General features: G+C 39.4%; 1 pseudogene; it reads left to right on the top strand.

Moving 5' to 3' along the window:
• The first annotated feature begins 4425 nt into the window (after positions 1-4425).
• LOC100733472 (protein phosphatase methylesterase 1-like) lies at positions 4426-21839 on the top strand (annotated as a pseudogene).
• The last annotated feature ends 1755 nt before the right edge of the window (positions 21840-23594 follow it).

Raw genomic sequence — 23594 nt, 5'->3', positions numbered from 1 at the left:
AAAAACATTAACACAAAATTTGTCAGACATTTTAACAAGCATAATTTACTGTGCTTGATCTTTTTGCCTTTCCTCTTTAAATTTATAATTTGTAAATTACAGCAAAAAGTACCAGATCCAAATGAAAGAAGTACCTGTGAAAAATATGATGTATTAGCCATTGTTTTTCTTCAAATTCTTGGAAGATCAGGAAATGCTGGAATGTCCATTTCAAAATTTAGTGCATTTCCCCCTCTTTCAGGTAGGACTTTTGCCATTGTTTTCCTGTGGCACTATTTGTCTTTCCCTGAAATTTCCCAAAATGCACTGCTTTGATCTTGCTTTGGTGTCTGCAGATGTGCCTGAGCGTGAGCTCCTAGAAGGTCGCTTTTGCTTGTGATGTACAGAATGGACTGAGGGGGACATGAATTGGACCATTCAGGCAAGAGAAACCAGGGCCACAGCTGGGATAATGGTGGCAGGAACACAAGGAATGAAGAGATATTTGACTGCTAGATTGAAACCAACTTTGTGGTTTTATGTTAGTAATTGTTGTGATGAAATTAGAGACTAGATGTGACTGATGAAAGACAGGAAAAAAAGTAATGATGATTACAAAGCTTGGTCCAGACAGTGAGCAGTACAGTCACCATGCGTCATCAGTTATCTCTACAGTTTAAAAGAGAAAGTTTAAAATGGTATGGAATTTAGAAACCATATCACTCACTTGAGAAATCTACTGCATTGGTTGAAAAAGATTATTATCAAATCTGGTTTTGTTCCAGGGAGCTGAAGACAGTATACCAACCACAAGAAGCTTATAGAGAGACAGGACTACTGAGCTCGGAGATGCAAAGTTTGAAAGCAAGATTCTTGTCTCATTTTGAACTATGAAATGCTTTGCCTTTTTCCTTTCATGGAATCCTAAACCTTTGCAGGGATCATTGTTTTTCAATTTGTATCTTTTTTTATTTAAAGAAAAAAAAACAGATAAAAAGGGTAGAAACAATACAGAATTTCAGAAAAATAAACAGTAAGAAATCACCAGTCGATAAGTTATATACTGTCATCTTAGAAATAGTTGCTCGTTACAAAATTAAAGCATGCAAAGTGATAGTCAAACAATGACACTGCAAACAGTTCTGCTCAATGATCCAACAAGAATTTAGTAATATGGTTTTCAGTCCTACACACTTGTTTTTTTATCTTAAAGAGGGTAAGATTAAACATAGCAAAACGTAACAAAACAGTTTATAAGGAAACAATTTAAAGAAACATAGATTTCAAAGCAAGTCCACTGGAGATCTTCACTGCCCATCTTATTGTCTCTAGTTTTCTTCCAAATAGTTGTCCACATCTTCACACACATTGAATATATACTGGACATTATAGAACTAATCAGGTCATTATAGGATGATGAAGGCTTTTTAGGTCTTCAAGACCTGATTTTGGGGAAACCAATAATGTCTACCATAATGTTTCTCAGTCTCTTCTTAGTAGCTGTCTTTATCTTTACGTATGCTGAAATTGAACATAAGAGCCTAGACTAATATCACTCTGAACAGTGAATGATAGGATTGCTAAATTTCATATCAAAACGATACAGAATTAGCACTGGGTTTCTTAGTGTCTCTTCTTCAGAGCATCCATGCATTACATCGTGTATTATATAATCTATTCCTGTAAATAGTTTAGAAATTCTTCCCATGTATGACTTTCTACATGTATATCTATCCTTTCTGTATTATATGGAAAAACAGATCAAAACAAGACAACAAGATAAATTCCTAGAAAACATGAAATGAAAAAGACATATAGGACCACAATATTAGGTGATCTACAGTAGTTACTATGCTTTCTCTTGTTATTTTCAATAGAATTGTCCACATCATCAGGCATAATATAATTGAACATAACATTACATAGCTATTTTATTAAAAACACAACTTTGAAGGAGTTGAAAACCAGAATGGATATCTTTTACATCTTGTCATTTCAGAGTAGTTGTCTCCACTCCCAGACTTAATACTGTCAAGGATACCATATTCGAATGAAATCAGTCAAGGCTAAACAGCGGTCTAACGAACCAGAGCTTCAAATAAGATCAGTCATAGTAAGACAATGTAAGTAATACAGGGTTTCAGTTTAAGTTAATAGGAAGTTAAGGATAGTTACCATGGTACAACCTGCTATTTTTGGATTAGCTGTCTGTGCCCTCAAATCTAATATGGGTAGACAGACCAGAACAAAATATAATCAAATTAAACAGAGGGATAAGACTACTGTGGCTTTTAAGTCCTGATACACTATTAACAATGTCCTCTGCCTTCCTTTTTTTAGACAATTCCTCCCTTTTCCCTTTCTCGGGATGCTTTGTATATTTTGAGTCCCACTAGCTCTTTTAGTTTTTAGATTAGGGGGCCAACCTGCTATCTATCTGAGTGGTGCTAAACCTTTTTACTCCTGAACTTGATCTTGAGCTGTACTCCTTTACTTACTAAAGTCACAAGGTTGTCCTTCCTTCTAGCTATGTAGCTCTACACTGCCCAAAAGTGTCATAGCTTTCCAGTCTATCTGCAGCTGCTGGACAAGTTGTCCCTATTTCTCTCTGGTTTCCTGTCAGATATAGCTTTGTTTTCTCATCTTTGACTCTCAGTTTATTAACCCTCTTTCAGGTTGAGTGTATCTCCTACTCAGAGCATCTCGATGGATCCTGCCTCCTAGTCTACTCTGCCTGTGTTTCTTGTTTTGTTAGTGTATCAGGGCTATCTATATTAAAGATTACAGCTTACTGTCTCTGCCTTATTTCTGCTATTTTATTCTTCTGTCATTATTTGTCCACTTGACTCCTTTATTCCATAGTCTTCCCTATTCACTGAGGCCTTTCTGTCACTGTTGCTGGAATCCTGGTATATTTTCCTCTCTCTCTCTGAAATGTCCTTCAGTGTGTTTTGTAATGTTGGATTGGTGGCCATAAACTCCCACAGTTCCTCCTTGTCTTGGAAATATTTTATTTCTCCATTAATTTTGAGAGAGAGTTTTTCTGGGTACATCAGTCTTGGTTGGAGGTTATTTTCTTTCAGGGTTTGGACTATTTCCCCCAGACTCTTCTCGATTTGAGAGTTTGTGTTGAAAACTCTGTTGTTATTTTGATAATTTTTCCTTTGTAGGTAATCTGCTTCTTTTCTCTGGCTGCTTTTAATATTCTGTTCTTGTGGTAGATTTCTGGGATCTTGATTATTATTTGATCTGTTTTGGTTGTAGGTGGCTGGAGTTCTGTATGCCTCCTTTATCTGAATATCATTTCTTTTTCCTATGCTTGGAAAGTTTTCCTTAATTATATCTGTGAATATTCTTTGTTGTTTATTTGTAGTTACCCCTGCTTCTTCACTTACATTTTTTATTCCTAAGTTATAAATCCTCTTGTCATCTTCTAGCCTTTGTATTGCTTCTTCTTGGTTCCTTGTTATTCTTAAGAGATCTTTTCTTTTGTGATCACACACTTTAAATCTCTCTTCAAATTTCAAAAGGCTAATTTTAGTTTCTGTCAAGGCATTTTGCCAGCTTTCAATGGAGTTTTTAGTTTCCTGGTAGTTTCTTTGGATCCGTTTCATGTATTCTAGATTTTGTTTATATTCTTCATGAAAGGTTTCTCTTCCTTTTCTGAGTTCCTCCATTCTTCCAACTGTGTTCTCTTGGGAGGGGCTTATCATTTCTTTAATTAATCTTTTTATATCTTGCCTCACTTTGATCAGAAGTACTGTTTTAAATTCATCTATGAGGTCATGAAGGTATTGCTTTATGTCCACTGAAGCTGTATCTAATATTGCATGATTATGCATTGTTTCTCTTCTGTATTTATCTCTCCTGGGCTTATTTTTCCAGGGTCAGTGGCTGGAGGTTTTTTTTATTTCTATCTCTTGTCATGTTTCTGGTTTCTTTCAGACTGGTGTGTCCAGGGGGTCTCTGGCCCTCTCCATATTGCTTAGGGTCTTTCTGAAGCATGCTGACTCAGGTTTTGCTGCCCTCCCTAAATTGCTGTTACCTGAGATATCTTAAACTCCCTCTCAGAGGCTTGGGATGGTATGGAGACACTCATCCCAGGCTGCCCAGTACAGTGTTCAGGGTGCAGGCGGACAGGCCCAATTCTCTGAAGCTGGTTGATCATGGCAGGAAACCGGAAGTTCTGGTTCTGTATTTTTGATTATCGTCTGAAGAAGTGTTTTCAGAAGCAGCTTCTCTGGGCTCCATTCACAACAGCGGCTCTGTGAGGCTCGGGTTGGCTGGGTCTGGAGGCAGCGAATACACACTCGCCTGCCCAGGGGCCTTGGGGGTGTTCCAGCAGCAGGGCCCTGCCCAGCACCAGCATCCTGGGCTCTGGTCCTTGCGCAAGTGGTGAGTGTGACAGTGCGGATGCGTCCCAGCAGGTCCAGTTCCATGCCCGTGATGCCACAGCACACCCTTCTCCTCATGCCCTACAGGACAGGGCCCACATCTGGGGAGTTGGCGGATGCAGGGGAGGAGGTGGTGGTGGCAGGGGCAGTGGCGGCAGCTTCATGGCGCTCTAGTCATGCATACCTGGCAGCAGCAAAGACACACTTGCCTGCCTGGGGACCTCGAGGGCTTACCGTGACGGGGTGGGGGGGGTGCTGCTCAGTGCCTGTGCCTCAAGAGGAGAGGTGAGTGCGAAGGTGGGGTGCGTCCCAGCAATGTGGTCCCAAGCCCACGGGCAGCAACCCACCTTCTTCCTCACACCCTCCTGGGTGTAGCTCAGATTGGGGGAGGAGGCAGTGGTGGCAGGGGTGGGGTAGCTGGTGGGTGTCGACAAGTCCTTCCACTCCCCCAGCCTCTGTCGGGCCCCTGGGACCGAGTCGGAGGCGGCAGCTGGAGGTGATGACACAGGGATGGCCTGTCTCACCTGCGGCCTGGAGGTGCTCAGGGTTGCACAGTGGCACAGACAGCCAGCAGTGTATGTTTGATTTATTTTCTCACCTTAGTTTCTTCTTGGGATGAGAGAATTCCTCTCCTTCTGTTCGGAAATCCCCATGTTGTATTATGTTGAGTTCTAAGTTGACTGTTCAATTTGTATCTTATGAAATTATATCCACTATCTATTTAGTATAAAATAGATGATCAACAAATATTTGATAAATTATCCTTGATAGAAAATAATTATTGCTGCTTTTAGGTTGATATTCATTTCTCTCATGTAAAATTTTGGTGACTTGACTTGAGAAAGAAAGCCCACACTCAAGTGCCACCGAACTTATACAATCATTATGGATAACCAGGAAAGCATGTTTACTTAGCCTTTGGCATTACTACCCCTGCTGCATGTAGGCAAATACCTCTGCCCTTGAACTGACCTTTCAAAGAATCCTCCAGGGAGAAAACGAACTTATTGACTGAGTCCAGGAAAGGGAAGGGCTTTAAAGTAAGAATGGCCCATGCATAAACATTGCAAATATTACTCTTTTAGCCTCTCATTGGAATCATTTAATATGTCTATGATTAGCTTCCTTCACAGAGCTTTAATAAATTGCTGGTCCACCCAGGGACTGAGTGGTAGTCAGAGTTTGAACGGAGTCTTTTGTCACTCAGAATCTGACCCCTGACCAGTCCCGTCCTGATGTCTGCCCTGCTGAAATGAAAGACCAGACCGTAGTGGGGAAATGATAGCCACCAACAAATCTTAAATGCTAATTCAAAGCAGAAGATGAGCCACAGCATTAAGCCTACTTCCAAGAGCTTACAATAGGATGGAGGTGAAAAAAGGACCCAGAGACAGCTCCTTGGTGGTGATGCCAGCCAAAGCCACTCAGGGAAAGGCACTTGTCTATGAATAGATCTTTTTGTTATTTTTTTACCTTTTTAACTGCTATTGAAGATGACTTAGAAGGCACTGAATTTGTATGTGCTGACTCAAAACAGAAGCAATCTAGTCTGATGTAAGATTTTTAGCTCATATAACTACCTGTTCCTAGCAGCCCTGCAGTGGAGATGGGCAGCAGCCAATCTGAATAAGAAAGAAGAGCTGCTAGAGGGGAGACTGAGATGGGGAGAGCCGCAAAAGGCATCACTGGGTGTGCAATCTTGTTTTCTCACTAGGCCTGAAGTGGCACATTATTTTTGTATGCATTTAACAGATACCAAGCCAGTAGTAGATAGAGATAACTTTCTACTGTTTCCACTGGCAACAGGTGGTCCTTTTTTTAAAATTTTATGAGTGACACAAAAAGAGAAAATATGTCTGAAATGTAACAGAAGAGAACTAGCATCAACTTAATGAAGTAATCTGAGAAAGAGGTTTGACATCCATCTGGGATCAGGGGTTAAGAAATTTTGTAATTAAGGAAGAGTCTGTTGTACAGATTTCATAGACTCAGAAAATAATGATACAGTGGGTCCTTGACTTATGACTTCAATTCTTAATGTGGGAGACAACTCCATGACTCCCCTTGAATGCAGAACAATTGCTGCAACTTTATATGGAGACTGATGTCCTTATACTGATATGTAGAGAGCTGGCTACTGCATTTTCTTCTCTCTACAACTGGCTCTAAGCATTGCAAATAAGGCTAGCAAGGTACTGATATATAATCTCTAAAGCCATCAGACAGTCCCCTGTTTCATCACATAGTGCTCTCTGTAGTAAAAGAGATGAGCACATCAGTGTCAGGATGTTAGAGCCATTAGCTCCAGGAATGTCAACTGGGTGTGAACCTCAAGTAAAAGGCTATGACTCCCCAGGGCACAAAAGTTTACATATCAAAAACCAAAGCAACAGCCTTCTAAAATAATTCAGCTGCTACCTTAATTGAATTATGCAAACTGAGCCTTCTGCATATCCTTATCTCTGCATTTTGCAGAGATGCTTTTCTCCCTACCTGGCTGGCCAGCTTGAGCTACTCACGTAATTCCCGCCACCCTCACTGTCACTCATCCTCGAGCCACCCCCCTTCCTCACAAAATAATAAATTCTGGGAGAGGCCTAGGATGGAGGCCTTTGTCTGCACATCCTCACGGGGACTGGACGTAGGACCCCTTGGCTGGCCTTAACTCAGAATATGTCTTGGTGTCTCTACTTCCCCAGTGGGCTGCTTTGGAGGTGGTACGTTGGAATTAACATGCTGGGATTCCAATAACATCTCAGTGGGATTACAAATAAAACATTTTGGATTGTGAGGAAAACTAGAAAAAGGATTACAATACTTGAATGATTGTACACAATATTTAGGATTACAGTACTTAAAGCCTGGCTGTAACTTTAATTGGTATAAGTCAAAACTATTTTTCCCAGAAGACACCCTTAACATTTTCATAATAAAAAAGGTTTGTAATAGTGTGTAATTTACCAGAAACATCAATAGTTTTTCCACTGTATTCACCAAAAAGTTATAAAATGTTTATCACAAACAACAATTTGTTGCCATACTCGTCATATAAGTTGACATTGTTGGCTTTCAGGAAGGGAGGATGAAATGGAAGGTGGTTATTGTTTGGAATGAGAATCCTTTCCACAAGAGCATGAGGAATCTGGCTGTGTGGTGTCCTTTGTCTCCTTGGGAGAGTCCATAGCCCACTATGATCTGGTCTTGACTCAATAGGTTTCAACTTTTTCAGAACTAAGAACTGGTCTAAAGTTGTCTGTTTTTGTCTTCTTTCACATCGTTCTGTGGTGTGACATGGCGTTATCATTAAGCAAGTGAACACAATGATTGCCTGAGTGGATTTTCTCTACAAATGTTTGCAGTTCTCTCCATTTTTTTCAGTATTTCCCTCATTTCAGAAGAAGAACTTTGGTGCACTGATGGTTGATACTCTGTTTCCTCTTCAGAAAGAGTCTGTGTCTTCAGCTGCCAGAAATTGATGAAGCTCCTCTGTAGATGATTCTTCTGAGTGTTCCTCCACATCAACATCAGATTTGGAGATTTCAGTCTATGACTGGTTGGTGCCATTACTTTTGGGATTGGAGAGACAGTGGAGCATGGGGAGAAGCCTGTGGAGGAGCAAAGCTGTTTACCTCATGGCTGGGAAGTGACAGAGACTAAGAGCTGGGAACCCCACATCCCTTCAAGTGCACCCCCTTCAAGGACTGAAAAGACTTCACCTCATACATACCACTTGCCAGTAGTTCTGAGTTGGAGTTGGAGTTCCGAGCATTTAATGATGGGCCTTGAGGAACATTCCAGATCAGCGCTGTACCACAGGTAGAAGAGTCCAGACACACAGCACCACGTACTGCGTGATTCCATTTACAGGAACTACCCAGCACTGACAAATCCACTATGACAAAATGCAAATGTATGGTTTGCTATTCTTTTTTTTTTTAATTGTTACCAGGGATCAAACTTACAGCTGCACACTTGCAAGGCAGGTGTTAATGCCACTGAGCTAAATCCCCAGCCTCCCAGAAGGAGTCTAGGAAGACACCCCTTAATGAATAGTTTATAGAAATGGCTTGGAAAAGAGATAGTAGTATCATAATCTTAAGAATATACCAAACTGTTCTCTTGAAAATTGACAATTTTATATCACAAATTTCACCTCAAAAATGTGTTATGGAAATGTGTTATGTGTTGGAAAGCCAACTTTAAGGGCAGTAAATACATCTGTCATTGGACCTATTAGCTGCTCACATGCCCTTGATTTCTGGTCTTTTGAGAACTCAGAGCAACTCCAGCCCTTACCACAAGATGCAATAGGAAACCTAGCTGAATTAAGAGCGGCCAGAATTCTGTGCTCCAGAAGCCCTGTCCCTCTAGGTGATGTAGTTATACCGCCACCTTGTGGTAATGTTGTAAATTGCAGGAAGCCCCGGCCGGCATCTCTTCCTCAAAATGAAGTGTTTTAAGGTCACCGGGATCAAAGATCTGGATCACACACCTTCGCGTTTTGAATCTTTAATACTGAAACCTACTATCTTTTTATCTGCGATTCCCTGGAAAACAGAGCCTGAAGCCAAATGCATGTGATAAAATTTATATCTGGAACTGCAATCTCAGGAGAGTCAAAATAGGAGAAAGGGAACATAAACCCCAGAGACTGCAGGTCTGGGCTGACCGGAGCTTTGGGCTCAGCAGGGCATCCTCCGAGAGGCCTGGGAAAGTCATTGGCACCCACACAGCGCTGGTGTGGGTATGGGTCGAGAAAGGACAGGGCCTGGTGACACAGAGCTTGCAGGAGGAAACCTAGAAGGCAGAATAAACTGATTCCGGGGTGCACTTACTCGGCCAACGCTCTGTCAGCGGGTGGATTCTGTTTAAGCAAGAACACTGTGGTCATAACAGCTCTTCTAGAAAACAATCCTCAGAAGCCAGTGAGGTGGGCATCATTTACTAAGGGTGTCTAGCTAGCTATTGTGCTTTGATTCTTGATCACATTTGCAAGACATGATACAATTCTGCACTGCTTTTCTTAGAGGAAGTCACTGGTTCCTGGAAGATACTCATCTCCCGCGAACTTTACAAATCCTCTGTGAGCTAAGTCAGGAAGATTGTAATTAGCTTCTCGTGTCACACAAATATTAGGTCAGGCCTCCTCTCCAAGAATAAATGTGTACCACTCACCTTGTCATTTTGAAAATACTGCCATCATTCCATTCCTCATGGACATCCTGCATTCTACACATGTGCCATGATTCCGTGTCCGTGTTCTAGAAAAACAGAGCATACTAAGCAATACTGCTTTCCGCTTATCTTTTCCATCTCGGCCCCTCATCTCAACCAGATCAGAATGTTATTGGTTATAACAGCATCATGGAAAAAGAGATAGAATATATTATTTATAAATAAAGTATATTTTTATTATTACATGATGCTTGCAACACATAATGATTGTGTTGATCGTGGACAGTTGATACATAAAAGGTTACAATTATGTTTTCATCCGTTTCCCTTCTATTTCCTCTCCCTCCCTCCATTTCTTGGCTCCCTTCCCATTTGCAAAAGGTCTGTTTCCCTGTTGCCTATTATCCTTTATTTTGCTCTTACACTTCCGGTTTCTCATGCAAAAGAAACTACGTAATACTTGACCATCTGTGTCTGATTTATTTTCTTAGCATTTTGGCCTCAAGATACATTTATTTTCTTAAAAATTATTCAAATTTATCCTTCTTTTTAGCAGAGTGATACTCCACTGTGTATAAATATCACATTTTCTTTCCTCATCCATAATTAGTGGACATAGAGGCCGCTTCCAAGATTTATCAATGATGAGTCAGTCCTACTGTAAACGTGGGTTCACAGCATGTGCCATGTAATATGATGGCTTTAATCATCTAGAAGGAAGCAGCAGGGGAAGTAGAATTTCTAGATTTAACTTTCTGAGGCATCTCCATACTTATTTGCATTGTGGTTGTACGAGTTCACATTCCCTCCAACAATGTAGAAGGGCTCCTTTTTCCCCAAAGCCTCCCCAGCATTTGTTGTTATTTAATATCTTGATGGCAGCCATTCTTTCTGGAGTAAGATAAAGTCTTACTGTTATTTTAAATTGCATTTCTCTAAACGTCAGAGATACTGAACATTTTTTTCCATGTATCTACTGTCCACTTTTGCTTCTTCTGGGAAGTGTCTATTCATTCAAATTGTCCATTATTTGATTAGGTCTTTTCTTTTTGAAGATCTAATTTTTGGGAGTTTTCTGTATAGCCTGGGGATTTAGCTCAGCGGCATAAGCGCCTGCCTTGCCAGCAGGCAGTCGTGAGTTCGATCCCTGGTACCGATAAAAACGAAAAAGACAAAAACAAAAAAAAAACTGTATATTCTAAATATTAGTCTTCTGCCTGAGAAATAGCTGGCAAAAATTCTTTCCCTTTGTGTAGGTTGCTCCTTCACTTGGTTATTTCCTTTGCTAAGCAGATTTTAAAACTGGTATAATTCCATTTGTTGATTCTTGATATTATTTCTTATGAATTGAGTTCTTTTTAGAAAGTCTTCACCTACGTCTTCAAAAGTGTTACTTAGGTTATCTTCCATAAGATTAAGTATTTCTGTTTAATATTTGCGTCTTTGATTTTATTTTAGTATACGATACGATAAGGAGATGTGTTTAGATTCCATCTTATTTTATTAGAGTCCACTTTCCTAGTATCATTTGCTGAAGAGGCCATCTTTGATTTCAATGTATTTTTTGTCCCTTTGTCAAAGATCACTTAGTCTTCATACTCATAAGTGAAATAAATCAAACTCACATGTATAAATATCATATTGTCTTCCTAGTATAAGAAACTGAAAGAGTAATAAGATATGAAATCTTTAATAAGTATTGTGAAAGGGTGAGAAACTGCTCAAAGTGGAAAAAACAACTCAGGGAAAAGGAGAAAAGAAGGAAGGGAAAGAAAAACATATAAATTTGTATATACATTCTTAAGATAGTTAAGATGATTGTGCTACTTTAACTGTCATAGGATTACTTAGGCTCCTACCACCTTGTTTGAAAACCTATATTGTCATCGTTTGGGGCTCTTTGTTGTTATTTGTTTCTTGTTTTTCTCATAATTTGTTTTGTTTTGTTTTGTTTTGTTTTCCCTTGTAGTGTCCAGAAAGGATAGATGTACATGAATAGGCTTATCTACACCTGGAACTTGTCCTAAAGAGTTTACAAGAATTGATTTTATTATGTGTGATCGTATGAACAGCTACTTTGAAGAAAATGAGACATTATGGTATCCACTGCTGATTTCCTATCATCTTGTTGTGAAGTCCAGTAATGCTTTTACTATTTGTTTTGATTGGTTTTAGTCTGCTTTGTATTATTTAATTTCAATATGTGTGAAGGTACGGACAGCTATTTTGAAGAGAACAGGAGACATTATGGTAACCATTGTTGATTTTCCTATTGTCTGGTTTTGAAGGCCTTTAATGCTTCCATTCTTTTGTTTTGATCGGTTTTATACTATTTTGTCTTACTTGAATTCATTGTGTGTGAAGATATGGACAACTGTTTTGAAGAAAACAAGAGACATCATGGTAGCCACTGTTGATTTCCTGTTCTCTTGTTTTGAAATCCTGTGTTGCTTGCATTATTTTGTTCTGATCTGCTTTGTTCCGTTTTGTTTTATCCTACTTAAAATAAAAAAGATCACTTAGTCTCACTGTTCTTTGTTCAAAATGCTAGCATAATTTTTGTATTACAGAGTAGTGAGAATGGTTTAATCTGAGGTCAAGTAAATCTGGTAATTCAGTCCACAGGTACTGACAATCTGTATGTATACTGCCCTCTTGTGGTCAGTGGTATTATCACAGAAATGTGTTCTTGGTTGTTACTAGAATTTAGTTGTTACTGCCCCATCGTTAGCAGTTTAGATCCATGCATACATCCACACACATACAAGTTTTTAAATCCTGTTTAAAAATGTGCCCATAAATGTTAAGAAATTTCAAATTACATGTATTTAAACAAGCCATGCTTTGTGTTTTCCTCCTCACCTATTTTTTAGGAAAAGAGTGCCTTGACAGGAATTTCAAGGTTCTTGTCTTTGAATTAAAAACTTTAGTGTTATTGTTCTTCTCTTTTAATTTGAAGCCATGGTTTGCAAATTTTTATATTTTTCTAGAGAAATTTCAAAATGCATCGCAAATGGGATTATTTTGTCAAATTAGGTTTTTCAAAAAATTAGTTTCCAATTACTGCCATCATAATTTCAAAAAAGAAAGCATTTTTAACATTCAGAACAAAATGTAGGAACGATGTATTTTAAATATTCCTCTCCTCAGAAACCTCACTACCTGCTTTTTAAATTTTTTTTTCTTTCTCTGGTGAACACCAGGAGCGATTCCTCCGGGTTCTCTGTAGCAGCCTCTTACAAGTCACTGAGTGAAAGCAAAGCCTGGAAAATTGAGTATTTTTTCCAGATTAGCTAGAACGAAGGTCATATTCACAGATGACAAGACACAAAATGTGTATTTGGGAAAATTCAAAAATTCTTTGCTTTGTAAAAAAGCGGGTTTTCCTTCCCTTCCCTGTATTCCTTCCCAGTCCACCTGGTGGGTAACTGCCGATTCATTCACAAGATGCCAGCTCACCCTCCCACACTAACCCCACCAGGCTAGGGGCAGCCCTTGCCCCACGACAACACCCTCTTGGTATTTCTCCCTCCTCCCTGGCCACTTCTCGTCAGTCTCTTTGCAGGCTCACATCTCTGCCTTATTTCATAATGGACAGTCAAGGGTGCGAAGACATCGTCTCGTTACTTCTAAAGATATTCTTCTAGCTGAGAATGAAATCTTCCACTTGATCTGCATACTAGTGTGCTCGTCACTGTCCCTTATGCATGTTAGAGTTGTGGATGTCACCATCAAGAGGAGCCAGGAATGGCTCCGGGTAAGCAGACCACCTAAGCTTCCTTCACACCATCGTGAGGTTCTACTAATGCATCCTGGGGTTCTCGGGGCTGAAAAGCACATAACTTTCAGTTCTTATGCATTTTGTTTACTTGTTCTCCACAAATTCCCTGCTTGATTATTTAATCTCCACTGGGACAGTTGCTCTTTTTGATCCCAAATTCATAACTTTGTTCGTATGCTCATTCAACATTGAATCAACAAAATTTAAATTAGCCTTTAAGATTTGTTCTTTTTGTTGCTGGCCCAATTAAATTAGCATTAGAGTGCTCAGTCACTGGAAGTAAATTTTTATTAATTTCTCAACTTTTCTTCCCTTTTTGGGATACTGACAAAAACACAACTTTTGGGAGACTCTAGTAGCTCAGCCAATGTGAAGAGACTGACAGCACCAAGAAAGTGGCTTACTTAAGCACTTTATTTATTTTTGTTTTTTTTTTAAATTTTATTTAAAGAGAAAAAAAGCAAAAGAGAAAAAGGGTAGTAATAATACATAATTTCAAAAAAATAGTAAGAAATCATTAGTTGATAAATTACATATTGTCATCTTAGAATTAGTTGTTTAAGTTACAAAATCAAAGCATACAAAGTGGACATTCAAACAATGAGAATGCAAATAGTTCTGCTCAATGATCCAACAAAAACTAGGTAATATGGTCATTTATTTTACACACTTAAACACACATGCAGTTATATCCTTTAGAGCACTTTCTTTTTCTTTCTTTTTTACAATAGGAATTACACATTTTGGGTTTATTACTCCTATAGTTCTTATTAGTTTTTACACTAGAGATACAATGTAATATTTATAAATATGACTCATTTATTTCACTTACAAAGATAGTCTCAAGTTGCCTCCATTTACCTATGAAGGCCTCAAGATCATGCTTTTTTATGCTGAGTAGTATTCCATTGCATAAAAATACCACATATTTTTCATCTACTCTGTAATTGATGGACATTTTGGTTGTTTCTAAGATTTAGCTATTACAAATTGTGCTGCTATGAACATGGGTGCACATATATCACTGTGACATGACCTTTTCAGGTTTTCTGGGAAAATACCCAGGAGGGGAATAGGTAGATTGAATGAAACTTCCAATCCTAGTCTTCTGCAAAATCTCCATAGTGATTTCCATAGTGGCTGTACAGTCTACACTCCCACCAACAATGGAGCAGTGTTCCTGTTTCCCCGCAGCCTTGCCAACATTTGTTACCAGTTGTTTTCTTGATGGCAGCCATCTTTCAGAGTGAGATGAAATCTGAATCCTGTTTTAATTTGCATTTCTCGAATGAGTAGTGATGGTGAACATTCTTCATGTATTTGTTTGCCATTTGTATATCTTCATCTGAGAACTGAGTGTTCATCTCAGATGCCCATTTTTGGAGAGGGTCTTTGAATTTGGAAGCCTTGATGTTTTTCAATTCTTTATATATTCTGGATATAAGTCCTTTGTCTGAGGGGTTGCTGGCTAAAATTCCTTCCCATTCTGTGGGGTTTCTGTTCACTCTGTTGGTGATTTCTTTGAGGTGCAGAAACTTTTCAATAATATGAGATCCCAGTTGTTGATTCTTTGAAGTGTTTCCCATGCAGTTGGCATTTTGTTCATGAATTCTTTGCCTACCCCTATGTCTCCAAGACTTCTACCTACCTTGTCTTCCAGTAGATTTGTTTTTGTTTTATATTTAGATCTTTGATCCATTTGGACTTTAGTTTTGTGCGTGGTGATAGGCATGGGTCTAGTTTCAGTCTTCAGCATGTAGAAAGCCAATTTTTCCAACACCATTTATTAAACAGGCTATCCTTTTTCCAATGAACATGTTTAGTCTCTTTGTCAAATATAAGTTGGCTGAGTGTCTTTGTAGTTGTGTTTGCATCTTCTAATCTATTCAGTTGATCTTCAGGTCTATTTCTTTGCCAGTACATGCTGATTTTATCACTGTGTCTATTAGTATAGTTTCAAGTCAGGAATTGAGATGCCTCCTGCCTTGCCTTTGTTGCCCAGAATTGCCTTTACTATTCTAGGTTTCTTCTGTTTCCAAATGAATTTTATGAGTGTTTTCTCTAGGTCTGTGAGGTATGTTAATGGTATTTTGATCGGGACTGCATTAAATTTGTATAACAGTTTTAGGTATATGGCCATTTTCACAATGTTGGTTCTTCCTAGCCAAGAGCAAGGAATATCCTTCCATTTTCTAAAGTCCTCTTCAATATCCTTTTTTAGTATAGCATAATTTTCAGCATACAGGTCTTTTACATTCTTAGGTTGATTCCTAAGTATTTCATTTTTTAAGAGGCTATTATGAAAGGCAATATTTCCATACTTTCTCTCTCGGTGAGTTTTTTGTTTGTGTGCAGGAATGCTATTGATTTTTGAGCACTGACTTTGTATCCAGCTACACTGCTGAATTTGTTTATTATCCCTAGTAGTCTTTTAATGGAGTATTTTTGGGGTCTTTTATATAAGAGTATCATGACATCTGTAAATAGTGATAGTTTAACTTCTTCCTTTCCTATTTTTATTCCTTTTATTTCTCACTCTTGTCTGATTGCCCTGGCTAGTGTTTCCAAAACTATATTGAATAGGAGTGGTGATAGTGGACATCCTTGTCTTGTTCTTGATTTTAGTGTGAAAGCTTTCAGTTTTTGTTCACTTAGTATAATGTTGGCTATTCATTTGTCATAGACGGCCTTTATGAAATTGAGATAGACACCATGTATTCCGAGTTTCTGAAGAGTTTTTATCATGAACATGTGTTGGACTTTATCAAAAGGTTTTTCTGCAACTATTGAGGTGATAATGTGGTTTTTGTTTTTGGCTCTGTTGATGTGGTATATTACATTTTTTGATTTGCGTATGTTAAACCATCCCTGCATCCCTGGAATGAATCCGACTTGGTTGTGAGGTATATCTTCTTGATGATTTGCTGCATTCTATTTGTCAGTATTTTTTTGAGAATTTTTGCATTTAATATTCATTAGTGAGATTGGCCTATAGTTCTCCTTTCTGGTTGGATCTTGCTCTGGTTTATGAGAGTAACATGCCTCCAGGAATGACTTAGGGAGTATTGCTACCCTTTTGATTTCATTGAAGAGTTTAAGGAATATTGGCATCAGATCTTCTGTAAATTTCTTGTAGAATTCAGCCATGAATCCATCAGGACCTGGGCTTTTCTTCGTTTTTAGGTTTTTAATTACATTTTCAATTTCAATAGCTGATATTGAGTTATTCAAAATTGCTATATCTTCTTGGTTGAACTGTAGGAGTTCATATGTTTCTAGAAATCTGCCCATTTCCTCTGTGTTTTCTACTCCATGGGAGAAGAGATTTTCAAAGTAGGTATTCATGACGTTTTGAATTTCCAAGGGATCTGTAGTAATTTCCCTCTTTTCAGTCCTTATTGCATGAATTTGGGTTTTTTCTTTCTTTTTCTTGATAAAATTAACTAGAATTTGTCAATTTTATTTATTCCTTCAAAAAACCCACCTATTTGATTCATTAATTCTTTTTTTAAAAATTTCAATTGTAATGACTTCTGCTCTAATCTTTACAATTTCCTCTCTTCTATGAGCTTTGAGTTTAAGTTGCTCTGTGTATTCTAGAAGCTTGAGATGAAGCATTAAGTTGTTTATTTGTGCTTGTTCTGTTTTCTTGAAGTGACAATTTATTGCTATATATTTCCCTCTTAAGATCACTTTCATTGCATCCCATAGATTGCAATATGTTGTTTTTGCACTTGCATTGTAGATATTGCTTTATTTCTTCTCTAATTTCATCTATAGCTCACTGGTTATTCAGAAGGTTGTTATTTAATTTCCATGTATTTATGCAGGTTTTGCAATTTATTTTGCCATTAATTTCCAATTTCAGTGTGCTATAGTCAGATATTATGCATGGGATAATTTCAATACCTTTGCATTTACTTAAGAATGTTTTATGAGATAATGTATGTTCTATTTTGGAGAATGTCCCATAGAAAGCTGATTAGAATGTGCATTTTGATATGGTTGGGTGGAACAGTCTGTAAACATCTTCTAAGTCCAATTGCTCACAAGTATGATTCAGTTCTATTATTTCTTTGCTGACTTTTTGTCTAGTTGATCTATCTCTTTGTGACAATGGGGTATTAAGGCTCCCTGTTATAATTGTGCTTTTGTGTATTTGGTTTTACATGTCCATTAGTATTTGTCTTATATTGTTGAGTGCTCCTGTATTTGGTGCATATATAGTTATAATTATTAGTTCTTCCTCTTGAGTTTTTCCACTAATGAGTATATAGTAACCTTCTTTATGTCTTTTAATCATCTTAGGTTTGAAATTCACATTGTTTGCAAATAGAATAGCTACCCCTGCTTTTTTTCTGGGTTCCTGTTGTATGGAATATTGCTTTCCATCCTTTGAGTTTTAATCTATGAGTTTCCTTTTGGGTCATATGTGTTTCTTGTATACAGCATATTGTGGGATCTTGTTTCTTGATCCGTTCTGTCAACCTATTTCTTTTGATAGATGAATTGAGGTCATTTACATTTATGAATATAACTGGTATATACTGGCTCAACTTTGCCATGTTATGTTCCAGTTGTTTGCTTTCTGCTTTTCCCCTTTAATTGCTTGTCCTACCTGGTAGTTTCTTTCTGTTGTGGTCATTTTTATCTCTATCAGATATGTCATTCAGCACTCTTTCTAGGATTGGTTTGATGGACATGAGTTTCTTCAGTTGTTTTTTGACGTGGAAGCATCTTGTTTCTCCATTAAATTTGAATGAAAGTTTTCTAGGTATATCAGTCTGGGTTGAAAGTTGTTTTCTTGACTTGAGGGTTTGTGCTGAAAAGTCTTCTGTGATTCTAATGGGATTTTCTTTAACATCTTTTAGTATTCTGTTTTTATGCTGCATGTCTGGGATCTTAATTATTATATGTCTGGGTGTAGATTTATGTTGGTTATGATTGTTTGGTGCTCTATATGCCTCACTTATCTGCATATCAGATTTTTTCCCATGTTTGGGAAATTTTCTGCTATTACTTCACTGAATATTTTAGTCATGACATTTGCATTGACTCTTGCATCTTCACTGATGCCTATTAGTCTTATATTGTTTCTCTTGGCATCATCTTGAAGCTGCTGGATTGTCATTTCATGCTGCTTTGTTATTTTTAAAAGTTCTATCCTTTCTTATAAGTTCTATCCTTATAACTGCTAATTGCAATCCTGTCCTCAAGGTCCAAAATTCTATCCTCAGCTTCATTTAAATGGTTTTGCCAGCTTTCAATAGAATTTTTTTTCTTGGATGTCTCTTTGAGTTTGTTTCATGAATTCTGCTTGTTTTCTGTATTGTTCATTCAAAGTTTCAGTTTCCCATACTCCTGTACTTTTAAAAATCTATTTCATCTCTAGCTACACTGAGCAACTCCTTTACTAAAGTTGTTATTTGTGTTTTTATATGAGAGATTACTTATAATTTGATTTCCTCTGTAGCCTCGTGGGGCTCTTTTTAAATTTCATTTGCTATCTATTCAGAGATTTACAGTGTGTTACTTTTGAAGTCCTCTATTTCTGTGTCTCCTGTACTTGCTCCTGGTGGACTAGATGTTTGAGATTTCATTTTGCTCTTTCATTTTGTCATTTTCCCCTTTTGGGTTAATATGTGGTCCTTTAATCCCACTAGTGTCAACTGTTGGTAGTGTGTATCCTGGGGTCCTACTGTAAGGTTGATGCTTGTCCAATTGCTGTGTCCCACAATAAAGAAGTGGGTCAGTCACCTGAATTCCCCCTGCAGGGCCTGTTGTGGGAAGCCTTTGTTCTTAGGCTTGCAAGCTTAGGAGTATTGATGGAAATCAACCTCTAGTTTCCTCTGTTATTATATCCTCAGGTTGTTCAGAGTCACCAGATCTCCCTGTTTATAGTGTATGTCTTGTCTGGGACCTACTGTGTCTCTGGGTGCCCCACGGGTCCCCTTAATTTTTTCCAGATTGAGGGAGGTCTTGTTGGCCTCAACCTACCTGATATTCTCTATGTGGAGGAACGACTCACCCACCCACTTGCCAAGCTTGCCTGTGGCCTACTTCTGGAGGAGGCTTCTCTGTTGCTCCTGTTTACCCACTGAAGGTGGCAAACTCTATTCCTATTTTAGGAGCAAACTCACCTCACTGATGGAAGCCTGCTGAATTCTTCTTACTGAGTCTCCCCTCAATGTTGCATGGTTAATCCACTGCAATCCAAGGTTCTGGGGGGAGTTGTGGGAGCCAAAGATCAACAGCAATGCTATGTCCTGGAGGTGGGGAGGGTCCCCAATGGCAGTGGTGGGACTGCAGGGATGTGTGTCAAGGGTTGGAGTTCCTAGGTCCTGAGGTGGGTGGCCAGGACTGTGGGACATAGGAGGGTCCCGGTTCTGGCCCGGTACTATGTGTGCCTCTGGCTGGAGTTCCTGGGTCTTGCAAGAGCATCTGTGGCAAAGGCTGGAGTTGTAGAAGGGGCCCAATTCTAGCCCAGCCCCAAGGGTGCCTCTGGTTCTGCTTAAGCACTTTAAATGGGCTAACTTGAAGAAAATTTCTAAACAATGAGAATACAGCTAGCTTTCTGATAGAATGCAGCTCTGCTAGTTTCCTAGAGCAAATCATCACAAACTTGTTGATTTAAAACAACAGAAATTATCTCCCACAGCTCTGGAAGTTAGAATCCCAAACCCAGGTGTGAGCAAGGTTGATCTTCCTCTGAAGCCTCTAGGAGAGCATCTTTTGCCTCTGCTTGGTTGGTGGCTACACCACTCGTCTCTGCTGCTGTCTTCACACAGCCTTATTCCTTCTATGTCTTCTCTCTCTTATGAGATCTTCATCACTGACTTCTGTGTTCTGGAGCATTTACTCTAATTGGGGAAAATTAGGAAGAAAGTTAATGTGACTGTGGATTGAATGTTTTATTTCCTCAAAATTTATACCCTGAAACCCTAGCCCTCCATGTGACAATATTTGGAGATAAGGCCTGTGGGAGGCAATCAGATCAGGAGGGTAGCTCCTTCAATATGAAATTAGTGCTCTTATTAAGAAGAGATTTGAAAGTCAGTACATTCTCCCTCATGCCTTTCAGCCCTTCTTTTTTCTCAGTCATGTGAGAGCACTCACCAGACCCTCAGCATACTTGCTACCTGACCTTCAACTTCCAGTTTCTAGAACTATGAGGAATAAATAGATGTCTGTTAAGAAACCTGGTCTATGGGTGGGGGCAAAGCTTAGAGAGCCTGTGGGTGAGAGGCGGTGCAGCCTGTTTCTGGGTGCCAAAAGACAATAGGACATCTTTAGGGGAGCTAGATGTGATTAGTCGGGCTACACTTAGCATGGGACCAATTTTGTGCTACTGTTTGATGACGTGCATCCTTCCCTTGATGTTCGCCTCAGCCATCTGCCCTCTGACCCTCCTCTCCTGGCAGCTAGGATAATCAGAGGGGAGAAAATGGGCTCTAGAACAAAGTGGCATCCCCCCGCCCCCGCCCTGCTCCTTGGAGTCAATATTTTGAGTCCACAGAAGATGTGGAAGTAGAGAATGAAACTGGCAACTTTTGGACTTTACAAGAGTGGCTCCGAGTGTCTAGTCCTGCTCCTTCTGCATGGAAGAGACCAATTTGCCCTTTCAGGGGCCATGTTCACAACAGCAATCATTGGTAGAATTCAGTGGACTGTGGCTCTGGATTGAAGAGGTCACAGTGAAACAAAAGTCTAGAATTTCAAATATCTTTCTGCAGAAACAACAGAAAAAGATATCAGCAATGTGGTTGAAGCCATGTGCAGAGATTTCTCTCCTCAATTATGATGACTGGACATAGCATGGGTGGTACTATTGAAGTACAGGCAGCAGCATCTAACTTGGTGCCAAACCTCTCAGGTCTATGCAGGACAGATGTTGTGGATGGTACAGCTATGGATGCACTTAATAGCATGCAGAACTTCTTACATGGTGGTCCTAAAACCTTTAAGTCTTTGGAGGATGTTATTGAATGGAGAGTGAAGAATGGCCAGATTCAAAATCTATAGCCTGCCCATATCTTAAGGGTTGGCCAACTCAGATGGTGCAAAGGAATTACAAGTGCTGAAGGCTCAGAAGCTATAGTGGAAGGAATAATAGAGGAGGAAGAAGAAGATGAACAAGGAAGCAAGTCAGTAAACAAAAGGAAAAAGGAAGATGATATGGAGACTAAGAAAGACCATCCATATACTTGGAGAATTGAACTGGGAAAGGCAGAAACATAATGAGATGGCTGGTTCTGAGGTTTATCCAATCTCTTTCTTAGATGCCTTATTCCTACTGCTCTTGGCTCTTGGCTGGTGTTAATATGTTGGATGAAGATTTAACCATTGGCCAGACTCAAGGGAAGTTCCACATACAGGTCCTGCCTCAGTGTGGCCATGCAGTCCATGAGGATGCCCCTGACAAGGTAGCTGAAGCTGTTGCCACTTTCCTGATCTGGCACTGGTTTACAGAGTCAAGTGGGTTCCAGTGTATGTTTCCTGGCTGTCCTTGACCTGCTCTCCACCCCACCTTCAACATTGAGCTCGGTTGTAAATATATTGCATGGGAGGACACTGTGATACCACTGTCCACTCCTCACCATCCTCCCCAGCCAAGTGACACCAGCTCTCCATAGATGCACATCTCTAGATGTACAAACCCTGTACCCAAACAGGGGTATTCTTACCCAAAGCATTGTTTTCTACACTCCTTGTCCAGCACTGCCATTCACAGTATAGAGTCCTCATCTCTTACCCCTTCCCTGGGCAGGCAAAGCCCATGCCATGTTCTAGATGCCTTGCTTAGAGTGAAGCCTATAAAGCTACTACCCTGGGCTTTGATTCATGGCATTTGTCAATGCACTTGGGTCCAAATGTTTACCCAGACTCAGAGATCTTCATTCCTTGATATTATCCTTGGCTTGGGATGGACAGTGCATAGGGTGACCTTATTTCTCCCTTTCAAATAAAATATCAGTTGGGTTACGTTTTTAGTCCCAGTGTTACTTCTAAGAGGTTCAGAAGACCCAGAGAGGCCAGGATGCTGGCCTTAGGTACAGGGAGGGGTGGCATATAGCAAGCATTACTAGAAAGCAGCCTGAAAGTCAGGTCCAGCCAGTCCAAGCACATGGCATTCCATCTGGGTGAGCCCATTGTCCCACTCCCACATGTCCAGCACCTGCCCCGGGGCTGAGTCCAGGCTGCTACAGGGCTTCTTGAGCCCTTACCTGCCCAAGATCAATCCATTTTAATATAGTCCATGCACAAAGCTACAGTCTGAACCCTTTAGGATTTTTAAAATAATTTAACCATTTCCGTAGCTGTTTTTTGGAAGTGTTCAGAGTGCCCATTTGTGTTTTCTAGCTTCTCATTGTCATTTGTGGTTTCCACATCACTCTACACCACAACCTTGTACCCCCTGTCTTTGTCCTTGGCTAGCTGTCTCATCCCAACATTGTCTCCCCCAATGCCCAATGCCCAGGCACGCTATTTCCAAGGGCAGGGAGGGGAAGTCTCCTAAAGCCTCTTTTTTGTGACTGTCTTAGGTAGTCCCCTCCACCTTTCATCCAACAACTTCCTTTCCCTGCCCTGGTGGTTGGTTCAGAGTCTGGGACCTACTTTGTTCCTTTGTTATTTATGACCTTGTTTAAAGAAAATAAATTTTTACCAAACTTAAAAAACAAGAGAGAGAAAGAAATATGGTCTGTGATATTTTGCCATAAGAGCTCAAACCAAGAAAAATATGTACAAAATTTGTATCAAGCAGGTATGCAAATTATCAAGCTTTCTGAAGCCAATATCAACTCTTCTATGTTTCTGGAATTGTTGGATAATTCTTAAAGCCCATTAGGCATTTGCCCAGTTGTCTGTGAGGGCCCTGTAATGCATTTTCAAAAGAGCAAGGAGTCAAAGTATCACACTACCTCTCACCTTCTCTCTGTAGCTGTGGCTTAAAGTGCTCTTGAGGAAAATCAAACCAGTTTTAATTTGATCAATTGGTTTTATTCCTAAAAATAAATAGGAAAATTTATCTTATGATTTTAATCAAATGAGAAGATACTTATGGCTCTGAAGACATGATAAAGAATAAAGAGGAAAAAATGTCACAAACTGACAATCAGTGTAGTCAACACTGGTGATTCCTAGAATGGATTTTGGAAACAGCTGGACTGAGGACAGGCTTTCTCACTAAGTTACATACTTAGAATGATGCATTATTGGTGGAGTTTTCAGCAAGCAGGCAGGCACACACTATCCCCAGAGCCCAG

Source organism: Cavia porcellus, unplaced genomic scaffold, assembly GCF_034190915.1.
Source record: "Cavia porcellus strain 051 isolate PalLab524CR breed Dunkin Hartley unplaced genomic scaffold, mCavPor4.1 scaffold_10, whole genome shotgun sequence".
Taxonomy (NCBI): Eukaryota; Metazoa; Chordata; class Mammalia; order Rodentia; family Caviidae; genus Cavia; species Cavia porcellus.
Note: the sequence above shows the minus strand (reverse complement) of the source record. Positions and strands in the feature narration are given on the sequence as shown.